The 26,138-nt window shown below is 39.1% G+C and overlaps 1 protein-coding gene across 2 annotated transcripts in view; it reads right to left on the minus strand.

Moving 5' to 3' along the window:
* LOC136874023 (proton-coupled amino acid transporter-like protein pathetic) overlaps positions 1 to 26,138 on the minus strand; it is a 435,495-nt gene that overhangs the window by 283,921 nt on the left and 125,436 nt on the right. The gene's annotated exons all lie outside the window — the stretch shown is intronic.

The following is a 26,138-nucleotide window of genomic DNA, read 5'->3' on the forward strand; positions in this document are numbered from 1 at the left end:
AGCTACGAATTTTAAGTGAAACAAATGGTCAAAAATGTGCAAAGAAGGTTCTTTAATGTAGTCTAAAAATGTGTAAAAAGATGTAAAAGATGTAAATTTTAAATGTAAATATCATACAAATATCACCAAAACCAATTTTACATCATATGAAAGGACACAAAATTCACTCATGGTATCATATATTAAAAAGCTAACTAAAGCAAGTCCCAGAACACACTGTTATTAAAACCACACGTCCAGAAAACCATGAAAACAGATAACATTTGAAAGAATAACATTTGGCTAACGTCTTTTCTACTGCTCTGCAATACCATCCAGTGCTTCCTTAACATCCATCACAACAGCCCAGTTAAGATATTTCATATAACCTCCTTATTCTTCACACATTTCGCCCTAGCTATATAGGCCTACAGCATTACATGCTTACGTTGGTGTGTCTGTTTTTTGGTATCAATCGTCATTGATATATCACAAACGTTGGACGTCAGAACTAACCCGTCGCTCTGAATACCATCAGCACTAAACTGTTTAACACTATCACGTATTTTCTCGGCGTTAGTTTTCTGTTTCAGCATATTTGATACTGATACTGCAGTAATAGCAAACAGCGTAATATTAACAGTATTAACAGGACAATGGCAGACACCATACACAGTCAAAGCGTATTCTGAATCGTCACCTACGTAATAATAACAAGGCCGGCAGATAAGCAGCTGATGGAGGGCAACAAGCTATTAGTTCAACAATCACCAGGTTCGTACTTTAGTTTCCGATTAGTACAGTACAGGAAGCGTACGATTCTAACGACGAATTGAGGAACTACATTGAATCAAGCTTTACAGACGAAACATTCTGCTTTTATTGTTTAATTTCTTTAGGAATAAAATGCGCCAAGGGAGCCAAAAAAGTATTAAACAAGTGGAAAAAAGTACTGACATTAAGAAAAGTTGCAAAAAGCTAGCATTGAGAAAAGGTGCCAAAACGTGCAACTAAAACACAATTAGGGGGTTCTTTTTATGATTTCCTTGCAACACAAGCTAATTTGAGCATTTTAATAGCGAAAAATAATTAAGGTACAACACCGAAAATTCCTAGCTCTACTTATAAATAAAGTTGTGGGGGTCCACTGTCTGTAATGTCATTTATTTCACAATATTTTGATATATTTATCCGTTTTTCGTCAACTCAAGATCAAATCAATAGTTTTTAGGTTTCGTGTTTGTTTGTTTTTGTTTGTTTGTTTGTTTGTTTGCTTGCTTGTTTGTTTGTTTGTTTGTTCCACCATCACGGGTAGATGGATGAACAGATTTCGACCAAACTTCACATTTAGTCTGTTCATCCAAGGGCATTTTTCGATATGCACATAATTTAAAAACCACTGAACAGACTGGGAGTTTATACGAAGACTAGAAGAGCTGTTATTCAATTTTCTCTTACACTATTGATTATAACTCAACCAAACTTCATATTCAGCCTATTCATCGAGGAGCAGATTTAAGTATGCATATACTTTGAAAATCACTGAATAGACTGTCGGTTTATAGGAAGACCAGAAGATATTTCGCAATGTTCTCTTACACTACTGATTATATCTCGAGCAAACTACGTATTTAGATTCTACTCATCTAGGAGCAGGTTTCGATATGCATACCATTTAAAAATAACTGAATAGACTGCGGGTTATAAGACAACCAAGAGAGTTTTTGTCAATTTTTTTTGTACACTATTGATTATATGTAAAATCTGTAACCATGTGAAACGCCCCTTGATTTTAAATAATTGCTATTTTCTACGGACTTCATGTTCAGCAGCCAGTAACGAATACCCTCGCACACCTACAGTTATTTAAAGGATCCAGAACAGGAGAAAATCAGAGGATGTATAATATTTCGCTCGGTTTGAAAATTAACCCCACCTAATATAACTGAACACCGAGGAAATTTGAGGTACAACTTTTCCCTTTGATGTCTGTCTGTCTGTCTGTCTGTCTGTCTGTCTGTCTGGTTATCTAGTTGTTTGTCTAATCCTAAAAATGGAAAACTATTGGACTTATTTAAACCAAACTACGTATTTGGAATCCACTCACTCAGGATGGTGTTAGCAGATGCACATGATGTCATGGTAATCACGTGGAGTTGGTATTTATAGGACGATTGTTCTCAAACACTTTCGTTAACATTAGGTCTATCAAAAGATTGTGTATAACAAACATTTAAGACTACTGTATGTTATTTCCATTCCTTCATGCCATGTACGTATTTATCATACGACGGATAATAACGCAGATGATTACAAAAATTGGGTTTTAAATCCAAGTCCCGTGGGACGTGCCGTGCGTGTCACTTCAAGGTGGGTGACTGGAAAAACTAAAAGCGATTTTACTGTTTTCGATAGGACAGATATCATCATCAAGTAACATTTCAACGTCAGAGCAGCACACCAATGGTCAGAGGTACAAAATGCCACCTGAGAACCACGGACAATTTCGCACAACTTCGGACCAGGTAATGTACCGTAGAAATCGTCCTCATTCTCTCTCGACTTTCTTCAGCTTCATCACATTTGACGTTACTGCCACGCGCTTTCCTAGGAAAATATTTTAACACGTCGCATTAAACGTGTGAACGTGTAAACATGTTATTTCGCATGAATTCCTGAAGGAAACATGTATTCCACTGCAAATTCCCGTATGAACAGCGGGCACAAATGCTAGTCGGGAATAATTACTAAGGTATTGTCTCATCGATAATAGGTATGAAATTGTGGTGAGCAGGTTTATATCCTGCATAATCTTATAGCGCAGAAAATTAACGATTTCAATATTATTAGATATGTACATGTAGAGTGAACACCCAGAGACCTGGAGTTTGTTCGATCTCGGGTCAGTATCATGATAATTGAAGCCTCGTGACGTTAAATTTAATGGCACGTACAAGAATACTTTTGAGGAAAATGTTGGCACTGTAACGGTTCAAATCCCGTTACAAGATGATAGCGGTATTTTTATTATTTTATTATTTTATCTGCATTATTAAATCAAGCAATGCGCATTATAACTGGTTGCATTCGCTCTACAAACGTGGCCTGGCTGCCTACACTCAGCAATATTCCACCGCCTTGCTTAAGAAGGTCTGAAGCTCTTCTAAAATTGTGGAAGAAGATCAACCAGGACTCCAACCTCCCCGTTCATCAAGATATTAATCAATTTGCCCCTCCACGACTTAAGTCTAGATCTCCATCCTGGCGTGCTGCACTTACACTGGAAGAATCTGGGTTCTCCATCACGAACGCCTGGTTACATCAATGGCAACAGTCTTCTGTTCCCAATCAACATCTTGTGACCCTACCTCATGTTCAACCTCCCGGATTCCATCTACCCAGACGTCAATGGAGGACTATAAACAGGATTAGAGTCAATCAAGGAAGATGCGGCTATACTCTTTATAAATGGGGCTGGCAGAAGTCTCCTGGGTGTGATTGTGGAGCTACCTCACAGACCATCTACCATGTAATTGTCGAGTGTCCACAGAGAGCATTTCAAGGTCCTTTGGAGGACATTCATAACGCAACTGAGGAGGCCTTAAAATGGATCAATGGACTTGATTTGGAACTATAGGCTTCTGTTTGTATACATTGTGTACTTATTTGCATACTTATTTATATAATCTTTCTGTGTTCATCATACGATAAATAAATAATTATTATTATTATTATGTCAGTATTATTATTATTATTATTATTATTATTATTATTTTATCTGTGATATTATTACTATTATTGTAATTATCATTCTTATTAAATTCAATTTTGCAATGTTTGTCGCTTGCAGGATTGTACTTATATGTATGCATATATACGTATGTGTAGAATAACACTCAAGACATGTACAGTGAGAATTGTTATATATCAGATGTTGGATATGACATTGCTATATTGTGCAATACTGCTGACATTTCTGTCAAGTCATCGCCACGTCATGGCTACGTCATCGTGCTCACTTAAAACTGAGCTCTGTTCCTTTGATTTTCTTCGGGAGCCCCAGGGGATTTCACCATTCCATGTAATATTTGTCGCGTTGTGGGAGTAGGTCATTGTTATTTCTGGAGATTACGTAGGTGTGCCATGCTGTACCTATATAAGGTGGCTGCATATTGTACAGTCAGTCATTATTACACTGGAAGGAGTGGCCTCAGTCAGTCAACGGGAGTCATTATTTAAACGGAAGCAGTACAGTGAAGAAGTAAAAATGGATAAGTGAACAGTCATTATTCAATTGGAAGCAGAGACCACAGTTGGTCGGAGAGTGAACGAAGATGGAGTGGCCTCAGTTAGTCAACGGGAGTCAACAGTTAAACGGAAGGTGAAGAGAGAAGAAGTGGATGGTGAACTGATGGACACACTTGCAAAGAAGTGATACCATACAGACTTACAAAGAGGTCATATGATATGGAGAAGAAGCAGTCACATGGATACATTACCAAATTAGGCGTGACACATCTACAGTAAACACCAGATTTAAGGAATACGTCGTAATTACACTCAAAGTGTTGAAGGTACAGTCAAGTGAAACAGTGAGGGATATACTTTGTATAAATTGTTAAATGTCCGGTCAAGAAGAATTCAAATTCATGCCTAGTTTCTTTCAGTTGCAATGTCATAATTTCATATTCTCATCTGTTTTATCGCAACAAGACTCACTATTTTTTATATATTATTTAAAGAATATATTTTGTTCTATCAAATGAATTCATAGTATTATTTCAATGACAGAATTAGATGACCTCAAATTTAATGGGGAAACCAAACGCCAATCTCCTTTTCCCAGAACTTGCATGGTATGTTGTCAAAAGTAAGCTTAATACCCCACACCCTAGAGATAGTCAAGATTCTCATTCTATTATTGCTGCACTGAGTGGTAGCTGGCGCCCTTCAAATAACGTATGTGTAAGTAAGCAGGTAAGAAGTAAGTGTGAGTCCAGGGTTCGACGATTGTGTACTTTATTTAATGAATGTTAATTTTCATAATTTCCATTTTAAATGCAGATATTTCATAATTTTCATTTTTAATTCAGATTTATATGTTTGTAAATTCAGAGTAGGAGTCAGGAACTCTCTTACAGCACATCGATGTCTTCGAAATAGGTACAGGTAGTTTGTTAATTAATTAATTAATTAATTAATTAATTAATTAATTAATTCATTCATTCATTCATTCATTCATTCATTCATTTATTTATTTATTTATTTATTAATTTATTTATTTACTTCTACAATTTACTTTATGCACACCGACACAGATGGGTGTAATGACGACGATGGGGTATGAAAAATCCAGGGGCGGGAAGGAAGCGACCGTGCCCTGGTGTACAAATGGGAAACCACGGAAAGCCATCTTCACGGCTGTCGAATGTGGAGTTTGAACCCATTTTTTCCCGAATTCAAGTTGACAGTTGCGTGACCTAAACCACGCAATCACTCGCTAGGTTTATTATTGTTATTATTATTATTATTATTATTATTATTATTATTATTATTATTATGTGTTGTTGTAGTCGCCTTCGTCGTTGTTGTTGTTTTTGTTGTTCTTTGGGTCATCAACCATAGACAGGTTTGATGCAGCTCAGTATGTCACCCTATCCTGTGCTAATCTTTTCATTTCTATGTAACTACTACAGCCTACATCTACTCTAATCTGTTTTTCATATTCACACCTTGGTCTACCCTTACCATTCTTACCAGGATTCCAACCGCGGCCATCTTGGTGAGAAGGTAGTGATTATACCACTTGCCTATACCGCCTCCGAATTCTTAACTTCTGAAAACAATAATCTTAAACACTAGTAGTACAAACAGCTGCACACTGCTTTCATCTCAAAACGTTAATAGTGAATCACTTCGACTAGGTGGATGAAAAGCGAAGGGTATCTCTCTGATGCAGTGGTCTGTGTGGCAGACAATATATTTTATTTGTAACTATTGAACAACTTTTTAAACAAAAATACTTAAAAATAATTGAAATCTTCCCATTACAAATTAATGACATTAGATTTTAAAATGTAAACTAGACAGCAGAAAAGACAAATTGATTGTCATGCACAAATGTGTTTATTTCTACATATCTCAACATTGAAACTACAAAACTACAAGAGATAAGTGCATTTTGTACATGTTCATTTTACACACATCTTATGACACAAGAGTGGTGTTAATATGTTATTAAAATCGTAGTGTAACCGAGCTCGATAACTGCAGTCGCTTAAGTGTGGCCAGTATTCGGTATTCGGGAGATAGTGAGTTCGAACCCTACTGTCGGCAGTCCTGAAGATGGTCTTCCTTCGTTTCCCATTTTCACACCAGGAAAATGCTGGGGCTGTACCTTAATTAAGGACACGGCCGCTTCCTTCATATTCCTAGCCCTTTCCAGTCCCATCGTCGCCATAAGACCTATCTGTGTCGGTGCGACGTAAAGCAATTTGCAAAAAAAAAAAAAAAAAAAAAAAAAAAATCGTAGTGTCATTTGACATGTGGAATGTATAGGAATCTGTATTTTGTAGAGCCACAATGAGATTAACCTCTTGTAGAATAATGCAGAGAAAAGAAGGGACATTTAATTTAGGTCTGGGGTGCGTCAGTTCAGCTAATTCCCGACTGAGCTCGATAGCTGCAGTCGCTTAAGTGCGGCCAGTATCCAGTAATCGGGAGATAGTGGGTTCGAACCCCACTGTCGGCAGCCCTGAAGATGGTTTTCCGTGGTTTCCATTTTCACACCAGGGAAATGCTGGGGCTGTACCTTAATTAAGGCCACGGACTCTTTCTTCCAGTTCCTAGGCCTTTCCTATCCCATCGTCGCCGTAAGACCTGAGTCGGTGCGACGTAAAGCAAATAGCTAATTCCCGACACATTCTGTAGCTGTGGGTGATGTATGGTGTGCTTGTCGTCATGTGACCAAGGAATGTATATGAAGGGGGACACGGTGGAAATATATGTCGCATCGGATGTAGCTTCGCACGTGTAGTCACATATAGTCCAGTGGCAAATCGACACTAATAGGCCGTGAACATAACGAAAAATCACAGGTGACTGAGTAGCTGAAGAATGTTACTATCTAAGTATTTTCACGGAATGAATGTATGAGGAATAACCAATGTTCAGCTTGGATCCGAACCTCAAGTTCGTATTCGATGAGATTTTCTGTTGAGTGATGTAAGATATCAAGATCGGCTGAGGAGGTGGAGCAACGTACAGGGAACGGATTTATATGTAAATACGCATCTCTTTAGGAAGCTAAAATTAATTATATTTTGCATTACCTTTATGAATCATGACGTGTGGAGTTGAAAAATGGAGTATTCATTTTCCATATTTTTCCATATTTTGGAGTTTAACACATATGTTCCATATTCTTCGTCATTAAAATCAATATAGTCCATTTTTCGGCTAAAAAGTATTAGATATTAAATTAGCAGTCCTCTCAACAATGAAGAAATAAATTTAAAATCTATATTCGAAAAATTTATATTTTAACTGGTGTGCAGGTCATTATCACGCCTGTCCACGTCTGGGCTGATAAAATAAACTGATAAACGGTGCGAAGAAAGAGAGAGGTTGAGCCCGGAAGTGGTGGAGATCATCCGGTCAGTACGGTGACTATCTGAATCACACTTGCAGCACTGATAAACTGCATTACATAACATCGACTGTGTCTGTGCCATAATTTCGTAACTAGGGAAATCTCATTCGTCGACGATGTGCTAGTGGTTTCCGGATTAGTTCGAAATTCGGGCATTCCCTCTGATTGCTTCATAACTCCATCTAGTTCACTACCAGTCATTCAGAGTTTGAATTAGCAGTAAGACGGATCATAGTGTTCTTGTATGTTCAGTGTGCGCAGTTGTACATTGATATTCTTGAAGACATTAACGTTGTTACAACATGCCTAAAGTAGCTCAGTCAACCAGTTTAAAACTGAAAAGTTACGTATCAGAATTTAAAGAAGATGGTTTATCAACTGACAGTAAGATATTGTTTTGTCATTTGTGTCATTGTACAGTGACATCTACACCAGGCTAACAAACAACGAGATTCCAAGCAGAGACAGTTGTTTCTGACACAACCAGCAACTTCCAGTGTAACGTCCGAGTTCGACACCGATCTCTGCCACGCTCTCATCTCTGCTGATATACCCCTCTTCAAACTGAATAATCAGTGCTTCAGGAAATTCCTCGAGAAATATACTAAATGATCCATCCCGGATGAGTCAACGTTCAGACAAACGTACTGTTCAGCCATATAAGATGAAACTGTTCGGAATATAAGGCAAGAGATTAAAGACGATCCAATTTGGGTTTCCATTGATGAGACATCAGACAAAGAAGGCAGGCTAATTGGCAACGTAATCATTGGTTTGTTAAGCGAAGATTATTGTAAACGGATTCTCTTACACTGAGATGTTCTAGAAAAGTGCGATAACAAAACTATAGCAAAACTGTTCAGTGAGGCTATGGGTATCCTCTGGCCACAGGGCGTTAAGTATAATAAAGTGTTAACTTTTATTAGCGATGCCGCACCTCATATGATAAAAGCCGGAGAAGCATTATGTGTTGTATATCTTCAGATGACTCATTTAACATGTGTAGCACATGCCTTTCATCGTGTGGCAGAAGTGGTATGAGGCAGTTACCCCAAAGTAGATTCATTGATTTCCTCAGTGAAAAAAGTTTTTCTCAAAGCCCACAGTAGAGTTCATCTTTTGAAAGAAATGTGTCCAGAGATTTCATTGCCGCCTAAGCCGATTCTAACTAGGTGGTGTACGTGGCTGCAAGCGGTTGAATATTATATTGAATATATAGACTGTATTAAGAACGTTCTTCATGCCATAGTCTCTGAAGATGCAGCTTCAAATGAAGCCGCGAAAACAATCGTCTTTAATACAAGTATCAGAAATGACTTATGTTACATTCTACATAATTTTTCATGCATCACAAAAACACTGAAAAGGCTCCAAAACTCGCATCTCTCACTTTCTGAAAGTTTGTGAATAAAACTGTGGAACAACTAAATCGTGGTACAGGTAAAGTTGCAGATGTAGCAAACATGAATATGGCCACTGTAATTTCAAAGAACCTTGGGTATAAATAAATGACAAAGGTTGCTGCAATGCTGTGTGGAGATTTAAGTATATAAAATTAACATTGAATTTAACCCCAGCGGACACTGTGAAGTTGAATTATGCCCCCATTCCTACTTCCGACATTGAACGCAGTTTCAGTCAATATAAATCTGTCCTTAGAGATGAAATGACCGAGCTCGATAGCTGCAGTCGCTTAAGTACGGCCAGTATCCAGTATTCGGGAGATAGTAGGTTCGAGCCCCACTGTCGGCAGCCCTGAAAATGGTTTTCCGTGGTTTCCCATTTTCACACCAGGCAAATGCTGGGGCTGTACCTTAATTAAGGCCACGACCGCTTCCTTCCCACTCCTAGCCCTTTCCTGTCCCATCGTCGCCGTAAGACCTATCTGTGTCAGTGCGACGTAAAACAACTAGTAAAAAAAAAAAAAAAGGGATGAAATGAAATGTCGTATGGCTTTTAGTGCCGGGATATCCCAGGACGGGTTCGGCTCGCCAGGTGCAGGTCTTTCTATTTGACTCCCGTAGGTGACCTGCGCGTCGTGATGAGGATGAAATGATGATGAAGACAACACATACACCCAGCCCCCGTGCCGTTGGAATTAACCAATTAAGGTTAAAATCCCCGAACCGGCCGGGAATCGAACCCGGGACCCTCTGAACCGAAGGCCAGTACGCTGACCGTTCAGCCAACGAGTCGCACTCCTTAGAGATAATAGGAGAAGATTCACTTTCCAGCACTTAATAGAATATTTTGTAATCCATTGTTTTTGTATCAGAGAATAAAAGATTGTGTGTTCTTCAAATATATTAAAATGAGAAGTGCAACATTATGTTGCATGTAGATCTACTTTGTTTAGCTTCTTTGAACTTTGATATCAAATAGAAATTAATGTTATATGTGTAATTTTAAGTCCATATATAATTCCGTATTTCAATAAAAATAAAATATATATGTACATATTTCAATAATTATTAGCACATATAAATCCGTTCCCTGATCATCATAATAGATTAAGTGCGTTAAGATTAGATTAAGTGCATCTCTAATCAATGTAAACATACACTAACATACCATGTTAGGAATAACCAGTGCCCAGAATTGGACTAAAACCTCGAATTCATAAACGATGAGATATAAGATTCTATCTAGTGGTGTAATTTATCAAGATTGTCTGGGGAGGTGGGGCACCTTCAACATTGCAGATAAAGACAAATAGTAGACATCTCTGATCAGTGCACATACGTATATTACAGCAACTTTTCAGTTCAGAGGGCTATTATTATATGAAAACCAAAGAGTAACTAAAGAACACTGCTTTTCTCTTGGCTTAAGAGAGCAATAAAACAATTATAATGGTTATAATAGTTTATCCAGAAATGTTTACATATCCAGGAACTCAGTTTTTCCATGCGTGATATACCTCGATACACGGGCATGACGTGTTAATCAGTCGATTTTAATTCACTATACCCCTCTTAGCATTACACAATCATAGGACGTCACATTAGAGATGGCAACACAAATGTGACATTGTAGATTACATGCCCGTGACTGGTACACATGATAAAATATCATTAAAGATATCAAGATAAACACTGTCCGGAGATCAAGAGGGCCAGAGTGTCACAGGATAGCTAGTTCTAGTACTGAAAGATAGTAATTTGTTACGCATAACAGATTAGCTGTGTAGTACATTGGGCCAATAGAAAACAGAGAACTGGGTTAGATTTACACTCTATCCTAATTCACCGTTTCTATTAAATTGTAGCATCAGATGTAGCTCGCACCTTTATGAAAACCGGCATTGGGAGGATGGTAAAGTGAGAGTCAGACAACAGAAAGTCTGATATTATATCTAGAAGTGCAAAATCAATATGACAGAAGATATGAAAATGGTAGGTATTCGATGGAACAATGGCAGAAGTGACTGGAAGTAGATGGTGTGTAAAGTCAAGGGCCAACTAAGTTTGCAAAACTAAAGGAGGAAGGATGAGAGGGTGAATAATTGCAAGTTTCTAGATACGGTAGTCAAGCTAAAACGATGTCTGTTAATATACTGTGTGGTTCACCAGCCCCTTGCGATTTAGTTTTATCCATCCCACCGCATTTTCAGTACTACAGTACTCCCTAAACCTTGGTAATATCACGAGACGTGTGGTTACGGGCTAAAAACCAGTATAAATAAATTCATTGTGAGTAAGCTACCCCGAATGAACCCGTAAAACTAGCACAGATACTAAGAATATGTACCTTACAACAGGTGGTGCACACAAAGACTACTGTATAGGCTGAAAACTGCGCGCTACAGGCAACCCTCGCAATAGCTCACTTGGCAGGGGCGCGGTGCTCGAAGGTTCGAACCCCGGCAAGTACTCTTTCTTTTTACAGCCAGTTGACTGGGATGTGACAAGGTTGCATACTTAATAGTTTCCACAGACTGATTTGTTTATTTACGTATTTACCACAGGGTTCAAAATTACCTCGAGCATTGACAAAAACTCCAACCACGGTTGGCTTGGCGAGAAACCTGTGACAGTGTCAACACATCCAAGTCAGCTAACAGCACTGTACAAAATGGATGAGGGGGAAACTCTTGAAAACTACCTTAGGGTGCCCGAGGGTACAGTTTTATTCAACATCTCCTCTTAAGCAGCTACTTCAGGGTGATATCACCGTGTTCTAGGTTTAAATTCATACCATAGCTGGGAATCGAAGTGCAGCCAACTGCAAAGGACATAATCCCCACCACAGTACATCGGGCGAACAACTTCCTATGAACAGCGCCGTGAATTTTTTTTTGCTAGTGGCTTATGTCACACGGACACAGATAGGTCTAATGGCCATGATAGGTTAGGAAAGGCCTAGGAGTTGGAAGGAAGCAGCCGTGGCCTTAATTAAGGTACAGCCCCAGCATTTGCCTGCTGTGAAAATGGGAAAACATGGAAAACAGTCTTCAGGACTGCCGACAGTGGGATTCGAACCCACTATCTCCTGGATGTACTTGTAAGCTCACGGCGGCGCGCCCCTAACCGCACGGCCAACTCGCCCAGTCCGTGAAGTTTAAGAATGAATTCTCTTTTGATGGCAAGGAACTTTCTTTTCTCCGTCCGGCTCCGTGGCTAAATGGTTAGCGTGCTGGCCTTCGGCCACAGGGGTCCCGGGTTCGATTCCCGGCAGTGTCGGGAATTTCATTCGTAATTGGTTAATTCTGCTGGCACGGGGGCTGGGTGTATGTGTCGTCTTCATCATCATTTCATCCTAATCACGACGCGCAGATTTCCTACGGGCGTCTAATCAAACGACCTGCATCTGGCGAGCCGAACTTGTCCTCGGACACTCCCGGCACTACAAGCCATACGCCATTTCATTTGTATTTTCTCTGTTGGAAATGCGAAGTGACACAGTGCTCTGCCCACTGTCATTTGCAGTTACTACTTTGACAATGGTGTGGTAGGTCTCAACTGGTTCAGGGTGGAATGAACCACAATCCTGACGTCACACGGTGTGGGACTAATTACAACCTCAATTCTCGTAGCTAACATCCTCTAGAGCAAAGTAGAGAGAATTTCATCGGTGACCTGCAACGAAATTTGCCCCGTAGGGGCTCAAAGCTTGTGAGGCGAGTGTTGCAATCGCTTCGCCCAGCTGAGCCTGGCATTGTTTCCTTTGAGCAGTTGATGCTTCAGCTCATTTATTATTCCCCCCCCCCCCCCCCCCCGATGAACTCCTGGCCCATCGGTCTGGCTGACTGAGACGGTGGACGCACAGCACTTCCGAGCCTAAATTGGCGGATTCGATTCCGGCTCATTTTGGTGGTATTTGAGGTGGGTTCTCACATCTCTCAGCTTTGTATCGTGCTTGTAGATTTACCAGCACGTTGGAATACTGTATCATAAAAGTGGTTTGTGGAACGTAAAATCAACATACTGTACAAAGATATGTGTATCTTCATTATAGACTGTTATGGCTTTCGGTTTTCAGTCTGCAAGACTCTATGAATTTACTAAACGCTTACATAATCCCATATTTGTCACTAGCTCTGAGGCCTCGATTAGTCCCGTACCTCTTATCTTTAAATAATTAGAGACTTGGTTTAAGCACCGTCGTCTCGGTCTCCCTCGACTACTCTTAGCCTTAATCTCCTCAGTCCGAGAACACTCCTACCATTGTTCCCACCTGTTTGTGCCATCAATCATTCTCGTTACTTTCATGTCTGTTACTTCCAACGTATGAATAAGATATCCTGAGTCCACCTAGCTTTACTCTCGTACAGCAAAGCTGGTCTGAAACCAGACCGGTGTGAAGATAGTTTCGTTCGGGATCTGAATACTGAATACTGTTGATCGCAACTGCAAGCTCACTCCATTAGCTTTGCTGAACCTTGATTCAATATCACTTACTACACAATCGTCCGGGGAGAATACACATAAAAAGTACTTAAATGACATACCTGTTCCAGTTGTGTATTTCCAAACAGACATTTCATTATTATTATTATTATTATTATTATTATTATTATTATTATTATTATTATTATTATTATCCGCCTCCTTGGCTGAAAAGCTTTTGCCCGTTGTTCATTCTAGCAATATGGCCTGCCCAAAGAGTCGTCCGGCTTTTACAACTCCAATGATGTTACTTCTTGATATATTTTCTCATGTTTATTTTGCCCCGTGCTGTAAGGGTAGCGTGCCTGCCTCTCTCCCGGAGGCCCCGGGTTCGATTCCCGGCCAGGTCAGGGATTTTTCTCTGGACCTGAGGGCTGGTTCGAGGTGCATTCAGCCTATGTGATCAGAATTGAGGAGTTATCTGACGGTGAGATGGCAGCCCCGGTCTCGAAAGCCAAGAATAAGGGCCGAAAGGACGCGTCGTGCTGACCACACGACCCCTCGTAATCTGCAGGCCTTCGGGCTGAGCAGCGGTTGCTTGGCAAGCCAAGGCCCTTTCAAGGGCGTTAAGTGCCGTAGGGGTATTGTGCTTTATTTCTATGTCTTTCCAGGTTCCAAAGATACTTTAGCGTACTGACCTCTCAAATAACAGAAGTTAACGGGAATCTTGTTTCCGAACCCTCCAGATCTGACAATCATGTAGGACAAGAAAAATCAGGGTTATACAAGCTAGAGTTGAATATTGAGGTTTTTTTTTTAAATCTGGGTGATTTCATATCTGATGTATTAGTTTCAACAGTTAATAATAATAATAATAATAATAATAATAATAATAATAATAATAATAATAATAATAATAATAATAGCCGGGCTGAGTGGCTCAGACGGTTGACGCGTTGGTCTTCTGACCCAAATTTAGCAGGTTCGATCCTGGCTCAGTCCGGTAGTATTTGAAGGTGCTCAAATACGTCAGCCACGTGTCGGTAGATTTACTGGCTCGTAAAAGAACTCCTGCGGAACAAAATTTCGGCACCTCGGCGTCTCTGAAAACCGATAAGGTAGTTAGTGAGACATAAATCCAATATAATCATAATAATAATACAAATTCAAATACATTGGAGAGTGTGTAGATTCCATACTTCTGAGAATGAAGCCTTTACATCACGGATCAGGAAAATGGAAACAGCATATCAACTAACCAAACACGTCTACAGGAAGAAATCTATATCCATTAATGCCAAGATACGACATTACCACACAGTAATAAGACCGGAGGCTTTATATGCTGCAGAATGCCTTACTCTGAACAGGAAAGGTCTAATCGAGAAAATAGAAAAAGAAAAGAAAGGAGGATCTTAAGAAAAATCCTATGGCCAATCAAAGACAATGGTGAATTTAGAAGACTACATAATCATGAACTCTACACACATGTATTAAAGATCAAAGACACCATTCGCAGGAGAACTATTTTCTCTAGCCACATTGCACGTATGTATCCTACAAGGCTGAGAATCTTTAATTACTTTCTCAACAAAAACCAAGGAGGCATGGTTAACTAAGGTAGAGAAAGTCTTGCAAGAAGTAGGAATAACATAGGAGGATATCCAAAAACGTATTCCGCTCAAGAAGAAACTCCAAGAGCACCCTGGTTTCCAAGACAAGCCGAAACTAAAAACTGGCAAAACATGGACTGAAGCGAGGATGGAACAGCATAGGATTCGAATGCAGGAATACTGGGCGAAAATTAAAGGTCAAGGGAAAGGAAAAGGACAGCTGAAATAACGTGGTTCGTATATGGCCAAAACGACAATAATAATAATAATAATAATAATAATAATAATAATAATAATAATAATAATAATAATAATAATAATAATAATAATAACACTTACCTACTACAGAGCCTTTACAGTATTGCAGCAAAAACTGGCTTGAGGGTCGACCTACAGAACACGGAGTTTATCACCAACATAAAGCGAGCTCCTTCTACAATCCGACTAGGAAACAACGCCGTAAGTAAAGTTCCTGCAGTCAAGTACTTAGGAGAATTGATTTCAGCAAGCGAGAGCTAAACTTTGGCCATAGACACAAGGTGCACCAAGTTAGAGGGGGCATTCCTGTAAAAACATTTTCATTTCCAAGTACCTTTCCAAGATCCTAAAGCTGAAGCACTACAACTCAGTATTGAGACGCTCTGTACTCTACGCCTCCGAGTTCCTCTTAATGAATCGAAAGGTCCCACTAGAACTTAAAGAGAGGAAGATCTTGAGGAAGATTCTAGGACACATACGAGAGGAGGATGGCACCTACAGGATCAGGCACAACAATGAGCTCTAGGAACATCAGGAAGACATAGTCACATGAATTAGGAAAAGGCGACTGACCATCTACGGGCACAAGGTTCGCCTAAAACCCTGCAGGCTCACCAACAGAATCCTCACGGTGACAAACAGGGAAAAGGCTTCCAAGACCAAGTGGATCACCTCATTCAAATCAGACTTAGAGGAACTACAGATCCCATTACAGACCACAGAGAACAGATCTCAGTACCGACAAGCTATCCTACAGGGAATCTTCCCACTGTCCCTCACAAGCAAAAAGAGCACAGGGCCTACCAGGCCTACAGTAAATGGACGGATTGAAGGAAGCAGGCACACGGCCAGAAAATGAAGGCGTACTGGGCCAAGAAAAAACAGAAGACCATAGCTACGAGTTAAGACGAGCCCAGTGATCCCTGGTAGACCAAAACGAACCGAATAATAATAATAATAATAATAATAATAATAATAATAATAATAATAATAATAATGTTTTAGGCTTTATGTCACGCGAAGTACTTTCACGGTTTTCGGGTAGTTCAAGGTAGCGGAATTGTTTCCTGTCGTAGTTCTATTACGTACCAGTATATCTCCCGACACGAACGTGGCGTATATAAGCACCTTGAAATACCACCGGACTGAGTTGGGATCGAAGGCGGCAATTTACATATGGACTGCACAATGCGAGGAGAATGTAATCAACGAACAATGTATTGCACCTGGTCATCAACGTTTAAATCCTCCAAGGGAGAGACACGGCCGCCTCTCCACTTTCCTGTTGGTGAGTCTCTTGTGTATGGGTAGAACAGTAGGTCATCAGACGTTTCCTGTCGCTTGTGAACACATCACTTGCAGCCTGCGTTGGCTGCTAATGGCTCACGTCCAGAACTCGAGCGTGACGATAACGTGGGATGTAATTATCACCTTGACGTGACGTCATTGTTTCCAAGAGTGACTGAAGGACTAGCACAGTGTGACAAGAGGGTTTGAGGGCCGTTTTGGAAAATAATCTTTACACTCACATAAACAGAGACACACATGGAATTGCACATCATTTGATAAACATTTTTCTACACTTGTTACGTTCCACTCAGAGCCACTTTAGCCATATTTATTTATTTATTTATTTATTTATTTATTTATTTATTAGTGGGGATTAGCTCAGTGGCTTAGATGTTGTCTTCCTAGCCGGAAGACTACCGCTCGAATCCCGGTCGATGTCGGGTTCATTCAGAAATCACATGACGTCAGGAAGAGCATCTAGCCCTTAAGCCTCCGGCTAAAACCAAAATGAGACTGGATGGTTCCAGCAAATCCGGATATAACTGGGAAAAACTGACGAGAGATTAATTTAATTTGCTGCAATCAGAGAAGTGTTAATGGTTCTACTCATTAGCCGATTGGTTAACATAACGACCTTCGATTCAAAGGGTACGAAGTTCAATTCCGAAACGGACGTGGGATTTTAGCCGCGTTTGATTAATTCTCTCGACTAAGGGATTGGATATTTGTGTTCGTCTAAATACACACCTCTTCATCCACACTTCCCACTATTAGCCACTAGGAAGGGAAGGCCATCCGGCCTTAAAAATATGTCAAATCCACATGTAGCGCTGGTCCATAATAATTGTAATCAACGAACTATGTGTTGCACCTGGTCATCAAGGTTTAAATCCTCCAAGGGAGAGACACGCCGCCTCTCCACTTTCCTGTTGGTAAGTCTCTTGTGTATGGGTCTGTCTGTCTGTCTGTCTGTCTGTCTGTCTGTCTGTCTGTCTGTCTGTCTGTCTGTCTGTCTGTCTGTCTGTCTGTCTGTCTGTCTGTCTGTCTGTCTGTCTGTCTGTCTGTCTGTCTGTCTGTCTGTCTGTCTGTCTGTACGCGCATCACGAGAAAATGGCTAAAGAGAATTTAATGAAAATCGGTATGTAAAGACGGGGAATGGACCACTACAATCTAGGCTGTGATTTATTTTATTCACGCTGAGTGAAATGGTAGTTTAGGGGAAGGCCTAACATTTAATTGTCAAATATCTATGTCATTAGTGGTCCTTTCGATAAATAGGCCTACTACATAACTAAAGTTATATATAATTAAATTTCCGATCAGTTGCCATACATTTTTACTGTGCCGGCTATGATAACAGAAATATTCATGAATTTGTATTTTTGTTCCTACTTTGTCCATATCTGTCTGTCTGTAGTGGTGGTGGTGGTGATTTTGTTAAAGAGGAAGTACAACTAGGCAATTATCCTCTTCTGTCTGTCTATCTGCAGTAAGTAGATAAGCAGAATTTAATTGAAATTGGTATGTAGAGTCGGCGAAGAAGAAACTACAGTCTAGGCTACAAATAATTGTATTCATCCTTTAGGGGAAAACGCCCAAAATTTAAATTTTAATTACCTATGTTATTGGTCCTATCGAAAATTATTACATAACAGAAGTTATGGAGAATACAATTTCCGATCATTTATGTTTTACTCAGTTTTACTGTAACAATTATGATATGAGTGGTAGTTCAGAGTCGGAAGAAAACTAAATGTGAAGGCCTGCAATATAGAAAGCTTATAAAATTGATCAACAATATCATTAGTTTGACAATTGTTTATTGTGATGTTCCTTGCCTCTTATGCTGCCACTCATCTCCGATAGATGGGATTACTGCTGTGTACCGACTATAACGGCCTGCCTGAATATTGGCGAGAAATAGTTGGAGATTTACATAACTGTCTTCTTTAGCATGCCATTCCTCTGGTTCACACACTTTCTGATACTTCTGGTACGTAACAAACTGGTTTATCATAGTATTCCAGCTATTCGATCCCTACTCTGAGGCACTGATTGGAATGATCAGTGTGCACACTTAACGGAATAACGGCAGATGAGTGTTCACGGCTCACGGCTGTCTGCGTTCTGCTCATTCCAGCTCAAGAACTTTGGACTGTTCGATCGGCAGCGTACTACTTTTCATTAAAAGTGAGAAAATGTGTTTCATATGACAGCATTGCTTTTAATCGCGACTTACCTACTGACGTCATTGTAATGACCTATGCGGATTTCAGTTGGGGAAACCACTAAGAAAGTCTTTCTAAGGATGTATGATAAAAAGGCAGGTGAAGAGTGAGCGTCTGTTATTATAATGATGTGCCATTTCACTATTCCAGAAATCAAGCTCGATCGAATTAAGACGAACGCGATTACTAGTAATGAAGTTAGACAAAATGAATAAATTATATAAAATGTCAAGGAGGTTGAAAGTAACACAAAGTCGGAATGAATAATATCGCGGTGGCAGTGGCCAAGGCAAAATACATATTCGAATTGTTAAGACCAACACTGTTTAAAATCACAAATGAAAAGCTAACTCGAGGGAGTGGACGTGTTACAAGCGAGAAGCTGCATAAATCGTATAAAATTACCATAAACGAAAAAGGATTTTAAGGAAAGAAAGACATTTACAACGTTTAATAAGCACACAACAGAGGAATATATTTAAAAATCAAATACGCTTAAAATATTAAAATACGCAAACTTGTAAATTGTTTAGCAGCGGCATGGAAAAACTACAAAGACAAGGCCGTGACTATAAAAAAGGTTATTCAATATATCGCACCATAAACGATTAACATCTAGTAAAGCCATTCTGTAGGGATAAAACTGAAATATTTTCAGACATATTGGAGATCTAATAGTAATTGAAATTATACGAAGCAATATCAAGCGGAATCAAATAGCTAAATTATTTTGTAAACGTTAATATGTTACAGCTCATTTCATCAATGTATTTTGTCTTTTCAATCGAACTTTTGAAGGAAACCATGGCTTGCTAAGAGGATTTGAGGTCGACTATCTGGATGATTCTGAGCTGCACCGACATGGTAGAGATGACCCCTGGTTCCCGATGAATTCACGATGACCGGCCAAGAAGAATGACCCGAATCCAGACCTGCGGAGGATGACTAAATGACAGATATCATTCCGGAAAGTGACGGAAAAAGGTAAGTTTCTTTAATAATATATATATATCGATAAATACTAGCAAGGTTAGCATTTTTGTAGTAATGTAATTGATAATGGCGTGTGGCTTTTAGTGCCGGGAGTGTCCGAGGACAAGTTCGGCTCGCCAGATGCAGGTCTTTTGATTTGACTCCCGTAGGAGACCTGCGCGTCGTGATGAGGATGAAATGATGAAGACGGCACATACACCCAGCCCCAGTGCCAGCGAAATTAACTAATTATGGTTAAAATTCCCAACCCCGCCTGGAATCGATCCCGGGACCCCTGTGACCAAAGGCCAGCATGCTAACAATTTAGCCATGGAGCCGGAAAATAGATATGTGTTTAGTGTCTTCAGAATGACTTCAATTATATTAGATTATCGCGAGTGATTTGTTTATGCCGTTGATATAAGGGAAGACGTAATCTTCATTAGAAATAAGACAAATCCCAGTTAGGGAATGTAATAAATTGATAATAATGTTTCAATGAGAGCAAATAATCCTAATTAGCCATTTTATACCTTATCATATGTGAAGTTCATAAGAGGAATTATTTTAGGATCTTCGATACGCAATGCCAAGTGATATTATGATATATGCAGAGGTTATATGTTACCACAATTAGTTAGAAGTGGATATGTTATAATGGCAGACTGAAGACATGTGAATGTTATTTGAGAAGATATTGATCCGATACGACGAATGTTTGAAAATAAGATTATTTGAGCGTCAAATAAGATATATATGCGAAATGTATGAAAACATAAGAAGAAATATGAGATACAATGAGTTATGATGAAGATATTACGATGTTATATGAAGAAAATGGAGAATATATTAAAGGAATAAATAATACTATGACGAAATATGAGATGTAAATGATGTATTTGAAATGTTAGGAAAGAATTATTGACGCACAAAAGGATCGTATATGTTCATTATGCAATTATAATGTATTGTCCGAGAATCCATAGCATATGTTAATGGTGACGTGGTAACACATACATGAAATGTTATTATAGATTAAGATCATCACAAGGAATCCTTATAAGATTGATTTTATTATAGACTGGGATATTTTAACTTGATACTTCTACTTTGAAATCACATTTTCCCAAAATAATGAAGGCATACATAGGTCAACATGGATAATTATTACCATATTATGTAATAAATGTAATTGAGAGTAGATATTGCATAGTGTCTTTAAAACGATTCTCCCTAGGCAAGATGTTTAGAATAACTTACACATTAGGTAATTTATTGATATATTTGGGCATATTTGAGAATATTATTACTTTGTTATATACGTCTAATGATGATTTGCGTTTAAAGGTGAATTAATACCAAATATGATGATGGTTAATTCAATAATTTAATTTTAATAGAACCAGATTTGTGCTGTTGGTTGAGAAACGTATCTTTTCCCGAAGCTTATCTTGAAATGCTACCAAACAAAAATATTAATATTTTCCGAACAAGCTTGTCCTAAGCAACAAATCAACGAAAACTGATGTATAGAATGATCCTTCAGATCAATGTAACCAATAACTTCCCATGCTAAAATGCATTTTATCAATTTACTTTATGAATATTTTATTAAATATAACCAATAACGCATTTCAATTGTGATAATAATGTGATCTGTGCAGATGATATGAGCCTAGAAGATTATTACATTCCAGAAGAATAAACATTAATTAATTTTCAAACTTATTTTAACAGTTTTAATTGTTTTATTTACGTAATTATTGTTTTATTGAATAAACAATATTAGTTGAGATTTACAGGATGTGTTATTTAAAGTTCTCTGCTATAACGAAGGTCAACTTAGATTTAAGCTGTTGAATTATCGGTTTTCTTGCAATTGAATGATACGTCAGATGGAGACGTTCATAAATCCTGATGGCAGATAGAACTATATTGCGTATCAGCGTTGTCTGAAACCCATGTTCAAAATATTTATGAAGATAGAAATAATGAACCCTGAGATCTGGTCGGGATTTATTTACGTCACTTATCCTGGACGCGTAAAGGGCGTAATGAAAACTCCCCAACTTGATTGTGACTGATGGTAGGCAAGATGGCCTACCATTACAATGAAAATTCCTTAACACAGTATTCACATGAGGAAAGACATTTGGTGACTTCCCCGTCGCGTTTCTGGCGTAACGTTAAGAAATGTGCAATTTAATACAATCTTACTCACAACGCGTGCACTACCTAACATAGAATTCTGTATACAATGAAGAATTCCGTAGCGAAGAGCGGGTACATCAGCTAGTATAAGAATAAAAAGAATCAGTAAATAATAATTACAGGTGGAATTGGCAGTTTATACCATCCAGAAGCACTTCCCACAATGGTATGGACACAACACAAGGATGAATTAAGAGAAACGAACCCTGAAGGTACTGAAAGGTGTGGTCGTCCCCAGGAAGGAATGGACTCAGTACATCGGACAGCTGGCAAATAGGAAGGTAAAGACCCTGCAATGAGCCAGGAAACTCGCCGGGGATACGAACGAGTGTAGAAAGTGTCAACCACACCGAACGTCGAGAGGCAAAAGGAACAGTTGAAAAAGAAGACGTATTTATCGCATAGCAAAGAAGCAATACTAATACACAGGTACCGAGTAATTTTCAGACACAAAGACAAAAAAAGGACAAAGTTCAACTATGCCAATTCACAGAAGAGAGGTGAAAAAATAAATATTTACATAAATTAAGAAAACACAACACTAAACCCACAACAAATTCAACAATCATAACTTTAAGCCAGTGTAGGGGATGTAGTATTGAACTGTCATCAGAAGGCTCTCGATGCGTTCTTAAGGGGTATTCTTCCACTTTGTGACCTGCATTCTGCTCGCGGTCAAATGTTGTAGAATTTTTAAGTCCCTACTTTAGTGAATTTGGCATTTTTTTTTAAATCCGTAAGGGTCAGTTTTCATATTTTTTTTCCATTGCAGGCCGGTGTAATATCCCCATGCATTAGTGCTTTACCATGCTGTTTTGCCCCTTGTTTGCTGATGCAGAACCGGAGAAGTTGGAATCCAGCAACAGTTTTGGTTTCTTTTTTCTTTTGATTATAATAACGCTGTGTGTAAACTGCACAGAAAATTTCAATCGCTGTCTCCTTTTGGATACACTGAAAATGGTTTTTGTAACTTAAAAAGATTTTCAGTCTGGCACACACACACAAATTCAATGTAGTATATAACACTATAACATTCCTAAAAAAATACACACTAGTAGATCTTAACATTTAACTAAGTCGACACTGGAAAGTATGGCATCCTTCATAAAAACAAACAAACAAACAAACAAACAAACAAGACTTTGTATTCTCAACAAATTCAATGACTTCACCAGGTAGGGAGTCAGGAAGTCATTACTTGATAACTATAGGTAATATTTATTTAACAACTTTTTAATCGTCTTACCAGAAAAATGCGTTGTGTAACACATAAAAACCTCGTCTGCGAGTTTAACATGAAGAGAAGGTTAATATTATAGTGTTTCGCGTTGTAACGGAAACAAAAACTCTTCTCCAAATCTGTTACTTCCTCCCGATATACTGACCTTGGTAGCTTCATTGTTGTGTGAGTACTGCGGTAAGTTCCTTGAGAACAATTTAGGTGGGGAAAAAATAACTGTTCAAAAAGGGAAAAACCTTCCTCCCAGCCAAGAGGTTTGTGGCTGATATGATAGTGGCGATAATGAATAGAAAATGTGGCTGAACAGGAATGTACAGGTTAGTGAGAATGATAGGAGGAAGGGCCAGTTGGCCATTGTTTTCTTATTTTCCCCTTTATATTATATTATATTATATTATATTATATTATATTATATTATATTATATTATATTATATTATATTATATTATATTATATTATATTATATTTCCCTGTGTAAGAAAGCCTTTGAGGAGAAGAAGCAGCTCTTAACTAATAAATCCTTAAATACTGAACAAAAGAAATTATTTATCAAAACGTTCATTTGGAGTGTGCTGCTATACGGTTGTGAAGGATGGACTCTCTTGAAGGAGGACGTGAAACGACTAGAGGCAGTGGAAATGTGGCTATGGAGGAAGATGACAAGAACTAGCTGGATTGAGAAGAAAACTAATGAAGCAGTGCTTAGAGAAATAAACACCCAGAGACATTTAATAACAACGATAAAAAGGAGAAAAGCATCAGTTTTCGGTCACATTCTCCGGCAATAATAACTTCATAAAGAACTTGTTCGAAGGCAAGGTGATGGGAAAGAAAGGCAGAGGGAAACCACGGAAGAAGATCATTGAAGAGGTAGTTGAGATGATGGGATGCCAAGGTTATGGAGAGATGAAAAGGATCGCAGAGAGAAGAGATCAATGGTTGCAGCGACAAGGCGAAGCCTTTAGATGATGATTATATTATATTATATTATATTATATTATATTATATTATATTATATTATATTACTGGCACACATGTACCCGTTCTTCGCACGGGAATTGGTAATCAATCGATTTCACGATTCCTTCATGAATTTATGCGAAGTTACGTGCTTGTATTCAAATGTTAAATACGGCATGATAAACTGATATTCTTGTACGAAAGCACGTGGTAGAAACGTGAAGTACGATGAAGCTGAACAAAGTGGAGACGGAGTGGGGCAGATCACGGAGTTTATTGAACGGTACACTTCCTGGCCCGAAGTCGTGCGTGATTCTCCCTACTTCTCGGTTACATATTTTTGTTTATCTGAAAGCCGGAATGGCCCTGTACCTGAAGACTCACGAAACCAATCGTTGACGATAACCTGTCTTATTATCTGTTCTATCGAAAAGAGTAAAATTGCTATACAGGTAAACCCTTTAATCCACCCTGAAATAACATGACAGCCTGTAAAACAGCCCGTTAATGATATTGATCCTCGTATCGAAATGATGCTCATGAGAAAAAATGTTTTAGAAGTTGATTTCCATTAAGGCAGGTACATTTCCATTAAGTTATATTGCGTATATTTTGTGGGAGTGGAAAATCACGGTTTCGGTTCCATATAAATTCCCAGTCAGTTCAGGAATTTAGAAACAATATTGGCCCTAAAACCCACCCAAAGATAGGTGGATTCTAAATATGAAGTTTGGTAGAAATATATATGCAGTAGTTTTCAAGTTATAAGAACTCAGACAAACAAATAGACAAACAGACACCAAAGCAAAAAATATGAAGATGGTCACTACTACACTTGAAACGGATAACTGAACGAAAATTTCGCCAAAATAGGCATTGTACAGATACACGATCGTTACGATTTTATTTATATAGATAATACCTATTTTCTTGTATACGTGAAAGCTGTTAAAAGAAGTGAGACCGGGCGAGTTGACCGTGCGCGTAGAGGCGCGCGGCTGTGAGCTTGCATCCGGGAGATAGTAGGTTCGAATCCCACTATCGGCAGCCCTGAAGATGGTTTTCCGTGGTTTCCCATTTTCACACCAGGCAAATGCTGGGGCTGTACCTTAATTAAGGCCACGGCCGCTTCCTTCCAACTCCTAGGCCTTCCCTATCCCATCGTCGCCATAAGACCTATCTGTGTCGGTGCGACGTAAAGCCCCTAGCAAAAAAAAAAAGAAGTTAGACACATACAGCGTGTAACGGGAAGTTATACGGAAAACGAAGGGGTGTGTAGGAAGTGTGTTTGCTTCTCCAGCAGCTGTCATCGTACTGTTACTGTCCAGAAGGACAAAAGTCAATGTTTTTGTTTTTATTTACGTTGCACGTGTAGCGGATTGTAGTCTATGTAAACACATACTACTACTAAACGTTTTCATTTCGTAATCTGAACGGGTACGGTGGACCCCTCAGAAGGTTACGCCTTTCTTTCAGGCCAGGAATATTTGGAGCGGTGAAGGTGGTGTTTGGAGCAGGTGGAAGGGTTGGCGGCCGTGGCCTATACTATGAACTATCCCGGCGTCATATTTGTGCAGGAGAATGCAAAACTAGGGAAAAATTATTTTTAGGACAGACGACGGTGGGGACCAGCGCCTCTCCGTCTCCTGAATACAGAGCTGTAGAGCAACAGTACAGCCGTAGCCACCAGTTACGGCCGAAGCCGACTTTGCATCCGCTACTACTACTTCTACTACTAATATAAAGTTTTTATTGCGTCCCAGAAGAGGATGACGGGCCCCCTACACGGTAACGCTGTTTCTCAGGCCAGAGAGATTTTATTCGGTGAAGATATTCGGAGAAGGTAAGGGAGTTGACGGCCGTGGCCTATACCATGGTGAAAGTCAATACAAGAGCTGAGGAAAAGTAT

The sequence above is a fragment of the Anabrus simplex genome, chromosome 5, assembly GCF_040414725.1.
Source record: "Anabrus simplex isolate iqAnaSimp1 chromosome 5, ASM4041472v1, whole genome shotgun sequence".
NCBI lineage: Eukaryota > Metazoa > Arthropoda > Insecta > Orthoptera > Tettigoniidae > Anabrus > Anabrus simplex.